This window comes from Vulpes lagopus, chromosome 2, assembly GCF_018345385.1.
Source record: "Vulpes lagopus strain Blue_001 chromosome 2, ASM1834538v1, whole genome shotgun sequence".
Classification (NCBI taxonomy): domain Eukaryota; kingdom Metazoa; phylum Chordata; class Mammalia; order Carnivora; family Canidae; genus Vulpes; species Vulpes lagopus.
This window is the reverse complement of record NC_054825.1, coordinates 20,004,753-20,014,746: the sequence shown is the minus strand read 5'-3', so window position 1 is coordinate 20,014,746 and position 9,994 is coordinate 20,004,753. Positions and strand designations below refer to the sequence as shown.

Sequence of the window (9,994 nt, the reverse complement as noted above, 5' to 3'; positions counted from 1 at the left end):
GCTCTTTGCTTTCCTTACAGAACCTTACATGCTAAGTATTTGGGGTCGCTCTCCTCTTTGTATTCACACCACCCAGAACTATGCCTGGTTGGTAGTAGAAGCCCCACAAATGTTTGTGGAAAGTGATTCTGGTATGCCTTACTACCATGAGTAAAATAAGCCACATTATAACAATTTATCCCTTCCCAGATGTATTCCATGTTACAAAGGACACCTGCAGAAAATAAAGCTTAACCTACATCTTTAATAAAGTTGGCTGCCGCCTCTTTGAACCACAGCTATAGGATGGCCCACCCACCTCTCAGAAGGTATTTTGTTTTCCCAGCTCCACTTTGAGTTTGCCGAGGGCTGGGACTGGGTCTTGCAGGCATTCCTCTGTTACCTGGCACAGAGGGAGCACACAAAAGGAATAGGGTAAAGATGTGCTATTTCTGAGAGTAACACTTCATTGCCCCTGCCAGTCTCAGCTCCAGACTATCCTATGCCAGAACATTCTCACTCACTCAGGAAGAAGGCATGTCCAGGTCTTCCAAAAGGTCTAGAACGGAGCTAAAAAAGATCAATCAACAAGCATTTGGCTCTGTCACTTGTGAATTTGACTTTTTTACCTACATCATTACCAAGAGATGGTCAATCCAATAAACCTGAATGTCCTTTTTATCCCATTAAGGAGAAAGTCCATCTTTGAACAGTCTTGGCTGTAGAAATTCATCCTGATATTGGGCCTGTCTTCCCTGCAACTTCCTCCTCCTATTGGAAAAAAATCAGTATTGATGACAGGCATTTTTGTCCTTTTTTTTTTTTTTTTTAACTGCTTAAAAGCCCAGTGTCTAGAACAGAGCCTGGCACAAAGTAGCACTCAACAATATTTGTTAAATGAATTAATGATGAGTCTTCACTCTGCTTCTCTGAGCCCACAGAATAAGTGCCTTTTTCCACTTACCACCCTCTTAGACACTGAGACCCTCACCTTCCTGCTAAAATTTCTCCAAGACAAATTTCCAAGCTGCTTCACTATCCTGGTCTGTCTTCTCTGACCACTAAATCAAAACGCTCAACAGGTTGGCTCAAAGTGGCTTTATCTCTCTAACTAGACTACAAGGCTGGTGAGAATGGGGTCATGTTCACAATTATGTATGTAATATGTATTATATTCACGCAACCTGGTACAGCACATTGCATCACTGCATGCAGTAAGTATTCAATAAATGCTCATGAGTGGGGGTGCCTGGGTGGCTCAGTTAATTAAATGTCCAACTCTTGATTTTGGTTCAGGTTATGATCGCAGGGTCAAGCCCTGAGTTGGGCTCTGTGCTCCATGGGGAATCTGCTTCTCTCTCTCTCTCTCCCTCTTCCCTCTGCCCCTCCCCTGAATTGCACTCTAAGTTAATAATTAATTAGCTAATTAATTAATTAAAATCTTTTTTAAAAAAATAAAGAAAGAAAGAAATGCTGATGAATGAAGCTGTTAGCCTCTCTTTAGATTTGTAGCTCCCTTCATGACTCACCTGAATTTCCATGGCAAGGTCCCTTACTCTTCCTTTCTGTTTCGCTGTCTTTTCTCCATAGCGTTCAGTCTCAGGGAACTCCTCCCTCTTAGGACTAGTTAGGACTTGCCATAACTAGGAAATTAACAACAAAACACACTAAGCTATAAAATGGAAAATACCCTCTTAAAACCAAGGTTATTCTCCCTACCCCACCCCCACTCCTATACTCCTGCATAATTTCTTTCCAACCTGTACAGTGGGAGCCAAGAGCCATGGGAGAGAATTAAAATGATCAGTGAGGGGGATCCCTGGGTGACTGAGCAGTTTTGCGCTGCCTTCAGCCCAGGGCTTGATCCTGGAGTCTCGGGATCAAGTCCCACGTCGGGCTCCCTGCATGGAGCCTGCTTCTCCCTCTGCCTGTGTCTCTGCCTCTCTCTCTCTCTTTCTCTCTCTCTCTCTCTCTCTCTCTCTCTCATGAATAAATAAATAAAATCTTTTAAAAAATAATAAAATAAAATGATCAATGAGGCAAAAGCAGAGTCGATGGGAAGCGTAGATTCCCTCATTCGTGAGTTAAGTGAAATCTTTGATGCCTGTTCAGTTTACATTTGTGTGAAAGTCGTGGCTTTATTTTTTTTTAACATAATCCTTTAACACATTCTGGAAGTGTAGGAGGATAATTTACTAAATAGGGTGATATCAAGGTGTTTTTAATTAACCCCAGACACACCTTGCTTTGGGAGGTGACCTGTGCCTTGGCCAAGCGCTGTGCTCCCAGCCCCTACAGAGGCCAGCTGGTGACATTCCTCCGAGAAGGTGAAGAGATTGAGGCTCTGGAGTTGTGTCCTACTGAACTGAGCACGTGTGAACTTCCAGGCGCTTAGGCCAGCTGTGTCCTTCCAGCCAGCATGAGAAAACTGAAGCTCCGATGACTTGCCCAAGGTCATCTCCATTAGGAGATCCAGGATTTAAACCCCAGTAAGTCACTCTGTCACCACAGCCTGTGATCCAGTCACTAGACATGAGCAGCCAGAAGAGGAACCAGGGACTTGGAGAGCTCCCCGCCCCGGGACAGGAAATATCCCTCAACCACTGACAAAATAGACACGAAGTAGACTGGGCCCCCTGCCCCAGGCCTCCATCTGCTGCGAGTTAATCCTCATGCCTCCCCGAGCAAACTCCCCGCTGCTCGGAGCCTCCCCATCACACACAAGGCCTGGTCCTTCCTGCTCTGCAGCCTCAGAGAACTTACCAGTTCTCGGGGGACACTGCATTAATCTGCTCCATTTTGTGTGCTGTGCTGCTCTGAGAATGTTCCTGAGTCATTTTCACATGTGCATGCACACACACACACACACACACACACACACACACTCCTTGCCCCAGCTCAGCTTTATGATCCCTCACAGCAGAGAAGGAGACTTGGCTGGTTTTCGCAGCGCCCACCTCAGGGCAGCAGCATTCGGTGGCTCCTGTTCTGGACATGCAGAGGGTAGGGTGCCGTGGCTGCTGACAGCTGGCAGGAGAGAAGCAGACCCAGGAACAGTGGCAGGTAACCTGTGGTGGACAAATTATGTTCACACAAAATGCAAAGTAGAAAGTGGAGCCAACGGAGAGGTTCAAAATTCTAGAGAATCCTTCCAATTTGGGGTATAGGAAAAAATCAGGGCAGACTAGGAGAGGTGACATTTCCCCTCGGCTTTGAAGAATGGTAGAAGTTGGGTACGTGGGAGGGAAAGAGTGTTCCAGATGGATAGTAAGGGGGAAAGCCCCAAGGTGAGTAACCATGGGGAGGACACAGGGAGAAAGAACACAACCATTCAGTGCACCATCTGGAGTGGGAAGGGTGCAGCAGGGGAATGAAGTCGGTTAGGGGAGTGGGGTCCAGATGGGAGGTGTTTGAATTAGGCTGGGATTTGAGATCTAGTCTGTGGACAATGGGGAGTCATAGGAGGTTTTAGAGCAGAGGAGTGGTGCAATCAGAAATGTGCTTCAGAAAACATTCAGCTGCTACATACATGGGAAATGTATAAATGTATTGGAAAAGGAAGAGACTTGTAGCAGGGATGCTAGTCTGAGTAGGTCAGAATTAAATGAACAAAGTGAACAAAATGAAACAACAGGGGTGCAGCCGCATGGGAAGGGAAAGAAAGGATTGTGAGGGCCCCCAGATTCCACAGAGGTAGTGTCAGAGAGGACAGACACCTGGGAGCTGGGAACGGTAACACTTCCTGGGTGTTTATCGGGTGCCTGTGCGAGGCACTGATTCACATCTGAGCCCTCAGGATCTTCATACACACCCTATGAGGTGGGCATCCCCATTTCACAGGTGAGGTCACTGAGGTACCAAGAAGTTAGACAACTTGCCCCCACACACACACGTGCAGCTGGTAAGCGGCAGCACTGGGATTTGAACCAGAGCGTCACTGCTTCAGCTCACACCCCTCACCACAAGACTGGGCTGAACCATAGCATTCCAGCAGGTTAGGGCAGGTAAGGATGAAGAACCAGAGGAAGTGGAAGGCATTGGAGAGCAAGGCAGAGACTCTGGGGAGTCCACGGGTGAAGGGGGAAGAGGCTCCCAGAAGAGAGCACTACTCACTGAGCTCTCGCTCTGTACCTGGAGCCATGCCAAGCACTTTTTTTTTTAATTAAGATTTTTATTTTAATTCCTATAGTTAACATACGGTGTTATATTAGTTTTGGGTGTACAATGTAGTGATTCAACAATTCCATACATCACTCATGCCCATCACACTGTGTACTCTTCATGCCCATCACCTGCTTCTCTCATCCCCCCACCCTCCCCTCTGATAACCTTCAGTCTATTCTCTATAGTTAAGAGTCAGCTTCTTGGATTGTCTCTTTCTCTCCCTTTTTCCTTTGCTCATTTGTTCTGTTTCTTCCACACATGAATGAGATCATATAGTATTTGTCTTTCTCTGTCTAGCTCCATCCATGTTGTTGCAAGTGGCAAGATTTCATTCTTTTTATGGTTGAATAATATTCCATTATGTAAATATATATCACATGTTCTTTATCCATTTATCAATCAATGGACACTGCTTCCATAATTTGGCTGTGGCATATAATGCTGCAATAAACCTGGTGGTGCATGTATCCCTTTGAATTGGTGATTTTATATGTTGGGGGCAAATACTAGTGGTGCATATCCTGGACTGTAGGATAGTCCTATTTTTAGCTTTTTTAGGAACACCAAGCACTTTTTTTTTTTAAGATTTTTATTTATTTATTCATGAGAGACAGAGAGAAAGAGAGGCAGAGACACAAGCAGAAGGAGAAGCAGGCTCCTCAGAGTGAGCCTGATGCGGGACTCAATCCCGGGACTCCAGGATCACACCCTGAGCCAAAGGCAGGCGCTTAACTGCTGAGCCACCCAGGGATCCCCAACACCAAGCACTTTAAATGCTTCCCTCCCTGAACACAGTAGCCATCCTATGAGGGAAGTACCTTTACTTTTATTCCAATGTTTACAGACAAAGAAATGGAAGCCCAGAGCTTGTGCAGGAGGTTCTGGGGTTTAACGTAGGGTCTGTTTAAAAATAAATAAATATAAATAATTAATAAACTCAAGGTCTGTTTGTCATCAAAGTCAGAACCATTACCCGCACTTTGCCAAGACTGACACAAGAATCCACACAAATGAGAAAAAAAAAAAAAAAAGGCCACCGTCTATGGCTACCAAGCAGTGGCACAACCGCATGGCTTCAGATCCAAACCAAACACTTCTCTCGGTAATTAATGCTAGTAATTACTCTGGCAGAACTAGGGGAAGCGGGGCCACACCAGGCAACCCAGCAAGCGTTCATCCTACTGAATGGATGCTGGCTGCATAACATGCAATGAAATAATCAAAATAAATGAAATAGAAATAAAATGGTGGTGAAGGTGAAGCCAGACAACCGTTGGTGGGAGAGACACAGGGCACAAGGAACCAGAGAAAATGCAGATGGAGCGAGCTTCTTCAGAAAGTCTGAAGATGGGATCCCTGGGTGGCTCAGTGGGTTAGATCCTGCCTTGAGCCCAGGGCCTGATCCTGGGACCGGGGATCGAGTCCCACATCAGGCTCCCTGCAGGGAGCCTGCTTCTCCCTCTGCCTGTGTCTCTGTGTGTGTGTGTGTCTCTCTCTCTCTCTCTCTCTCTCTCTGTGTGTGTGTGTCTCTCATGAATAAATAAATAAATCTTTAAAAGAAAGAAAGTCTGAAGACAGATAAGCACTTGAGAGGTGGTGAGACCCGCTCTACCTGGAGCATGGACAGCTCTTTATAAATACCTGTTGACTCATTATCCAAACCAAGGAAGGGACTGTTTGGAGGGGAGGAAAAAATACTGAGTATATTTGCAGTCAGAAGGATATGACCCGACTGGGGGAAAAGAAAGATTAAATGCAAATACAGGGGAACCTGGATGGCTCAGTCGGTTATGCACCTGCCTTCAGCTCAGGTCATGATCCTGGGGGTCCTGGGATGGAGCCCCACATGGGCTCTCCGCTCAGTGGGGAGCCTGCTTCTCCCTCTCCCTCTCCTCCCTCCCACTCATGTTCTCAGTCTCTCAAATAAATAAATAAAATTTTTAAATGCAAATACAAGAGGAATTAACAAAATAAATCAGGTTGGAGAGCCTCAAGGGTGCAAGTGGGAGAAAAGTCTGCCTTGAAAGGGAGGAGAGGAACTTTCTTCTCCAGAAAAATAACAAAATGAAGGCATGGTGAGGCAAGGATTTACGGGTCGGAGGTGGACAGCTCTCAGCTGAGGGGATGGAAGAGCTTCAGGTGAGGCCAGGATTCAAGCCACATCCCTCCCATAGGTCCCCAGCAAGTGTATATTAAAACCCTTCCCCCAGTTTCAGACTGGATAAAAAAGCAGGACCCATCTATTTGCTGTCTACAAGAGACTCATTTTAGACAGAAGGACACCTACAACCTGAAAATAAAAGGTTGGAGAACCATTTACCATTCAAATGGTCCTCAAAAGAAAGCAGGGGTTGCCATCCTTATATCAGATAAATTAAAATTTACCCCGAAGACTATAGTGAGAGATGAAGAGGGACACTATCTCATACTCAAAGGATCTATCCAACAAGAGGACTTAACACTCCTCAATATATATGCCCCGAATGTGGGAGCTGCCAAATATTTAAACCAATTAATAACCAAACTCAAGAAATACCTTGATAATAATACACTTATACTTGGTGACTTCAATCTAGCTCTTTCTACCCTGGATAGGTCTTCTAAGCACAACATCTCCAAAGAAACGAGAGCTTTAAATGATACACTGGACCAGATGGATTTCACAGATATCTACAGAACTTTACATCCAAACTCAACTGAATACACATTCTTCTCAAGTGCACATGGAACTTTCTCCAGAATAGACCACATACTGGGTCACAAATCGGGTCTGAACCGATACCAAAAGATCGGGATAGTCCCCTGTATATTCTCAGACCATAATGCCTTGAAATTAGAACTTAATCACAACAAGAAATATGGAAGGACCACAAACACGTGGAGGTTAAGGACCATCCTGCTAAAAGATGAAAAGGTCAACCAGGAAATTAAGGAAGAATTAAAAAGATTCATGGAAACTAATGAAAATGAAGATACAACCGTTCAAAATCTTTGGGATGCAGCAAAAGCAGTCCTGAGGGGGAAATACATCGCAATACAAGCATACATTCAAAAACTGGAAAGATCTCAAATTCAAAAGCTCACCTTACACATAAAGGAACTAGAGAAAAAGCAACAAATAGACCCCACCCCCAGCAGAAGAAGAGAGTTAATTAAAATTCGAGCAGAACTCAATGATATCGAGACCAAAAGAACTGTGGAACAGATCAACAGAACCAGGAGTTGGTTCTTTGAAAGAATTAATAAGATAGATAAACCATTAGCCAACCTTATTAAAAAGAAGAGAGAGAAGACTCAAATTAATAAAATCATGAATGAGAAAGGGGACATCACTACCAACACCAAGGAAATACAAACGATTTTAAAAACATATTATGAACAGCTGTACGCCAATAAATTAGGAAATCTAGAAGAAATGGACGCATTCCTGGAAAGCCACAAACTACCAAAACTGGAGCAGGAAGAAATAGAAAACCTGAACAGGCCAATAACCAGGGAGGAAATTGAAGCAGTCATCAAAAACCTCCCAAGACACAAGAGTCCAGGGCCAGATGGCTTCCCAGGGGAATTCTATCAAACGTTTAAAGAAGAAATCATACCTATTCTACTAAAGCTGTTTGGAAAGATAGAAAGAGATGGAGTACTTCCAAATTCGTTCTATGAGGCCAGCATCACCTTAATTCCGAAACCAGACAAAGACCCCACCAAAAAGGAGAATTACAGACCAATATCCCTGATGAACATGGATGCAAAAATTCTCAACAAGATACTAGCCAATAGGATCCAACAACACATTAAGAAAATTATTCACCATGACCAAGTAGGATTTATCCCTGGGACACAAGGCTGGTTCAACACTCGTAAAACCATCAATGTGATTCATCATATCAGCAAGAGAAAAACCAAGAACCATATGATACTCTCATTAGATGCAGAGAAAGCATTTGACAAAATACAGCATCCATTCCTGATCAAAACCCTTCAGAGTGTTGGGATAGAGGGAACTTTCCTCGACATCTTAAAAGCCATCTACGAAAAGCCCACAGCAAATATCATTCTCAATGGGGAAGCACTGGGAGCCTTTCCCCTAAGATCAGGAACAAGACAGGGATGTCCACTCTCACCACTGCTGTTCAACATAGTTCTGGAAGTCCTCGCCTCAGCAATCAGACAACAAAAAGACATTAAAGGCATTCAAATTGGCAAAGAAGAAGGCAAACTCTCCCTCTTCGCCGATGACATGATACTCTACATAGAAAACCCAAAAGCCTCCACCCCCAGATTGCTAGAACTCATACAGCAATTTGGTAGCGTGGCAGGATACAAAATCAATGCCCAGAAATCAATGGCATTTCTATACACTAACAATGAGACTGAAGAAAGAGAAATTAAGGAGTCAATCCCATTTACAATTGCACCCAAAAGCATAAGATACCTAGGAATAAACCTAACCAAAGAGGTAAAAGATCTATACCCTAAAAACTATAGAACACTTCTGAAAGAAATTGAGGAAGACACAAAGAGATGGAAAAATATTCCATGCTCATGGATTGGCAGAATTAATATTGTAAAAATGTCAATGTTACCCAGGGCAATTTATACGTTTAATGCAATCCCTATCAAAATACCATGGACTTTCTTCAGAGAGTTAGAACAAATTATTTTAAGATTTGTGTGGAATCAGAAAAGACCCCGAATAGCCAGGGGAATTTTAAAAAAGAAAACCTTAGCTGGGGGCATCACAATGCCAGATTTCAGGTTGTATTACAAAGCTGTGGTCATCAAGACAGTGTGGTACTGGCACAAAAACAGACACATAGATCAATGGAACAGAATAGAGAACCCAGAAGGGGACCCTGAAATGTACGGCCATCTAATATTCGATAAAGGAGGAAAGACTATCCATTGGAAGAAAGACAGTCTCTTCAATAAATGGTGCTGGGAAAATTGGACATCCACATGCAGAAGAATGAAACTGGACCACTCTCTTTCACCATACACAAAGATAAACTCAAAATGGATGAGAGATCTAAATGTGAGACAAGATTCCATCAAAATCCTAGAGGAGAACACAGGCAACACCCTTTTTGAACTTGGCCACAGTAACTTCTTGCAAGATACATCCACGAAGGCAAAAGAAACAAAAGCAAAAATGAACTATTGGGACTTCATCAAGATAAGAAGCTTTTGCACAGCAAAGGATACAGTCAACAAAACTAAAAGACAACCTACAGAATGGGAGAAGATATTTGCAAATGACATATCAGATAAAGGGCTAGTTTCCAAAATCTATAAAGAACTTATTAAACTCAACACCAAAGAAACAAACAATCCAATCATGAAATGGGCAAAAGACATGAAGAGAAATCTCACAGAGGAAGACATAGACATGGCCAACAAGCACATGAGAAAATGCTCTGCATCACTTGCCATCAGGGAAATACAAATCAAAACCACAATGAGATACCACCTCACACCAGTGAGAATGGGGAAAATTAACAAGGCAGGAAACAACAAATGTTGGAGAGGATGCGGAGAAAAGGGAACCCTCTTACACTGTTGGTGGGAATGTGAACTGGTGCAGCCACTCTGGAAAACTGTGTGGAGGTTCCTCAAAGAGTTAAAAATAGACCTGCCCTACGACCCAGCAATTGCACTGTTGGGGATTTACCCCAAAGATTCAGATGCAATGAAACGTCGGGACACCTGCACCCCGATGTTTCTATCAGCAATGGCCACAATAGCCAAACTGTGGAAGGAACCTCGGTGTCCATCGAAAGATGAATGGATAAAGAAGATGTGGTTTATGTATACAATGGAATATTACTCAGCAATTAGAAACGACAAATAC

At 43.6% G+C, this 9,994-nt stretch overlaps 1 long non-coding RNA gene across 1 annotated transcript; it reads right to left on the bottom strand.

Moving 5' to 3' along the window:
- Window positions 1–224: 224 nt before the first annotated feature.
- LOC121485324 lies at window positions 225–3,049 on the bottom strand. Its single transcript, XR_005986250.1, has 3 exons — window positions 2,937–3,049; window positions 1,509–1,622; window positions 225–750 (listed from the first exon to the last, which is right to left on the bottom strand). It is a non-coding gene; the product is annotated as an uncharacterized LOC121485324 (long non-coding RNA).
- Between the last annotated feature and the right edge of the window lie 6,945 nt (window positions 3,050–9,994).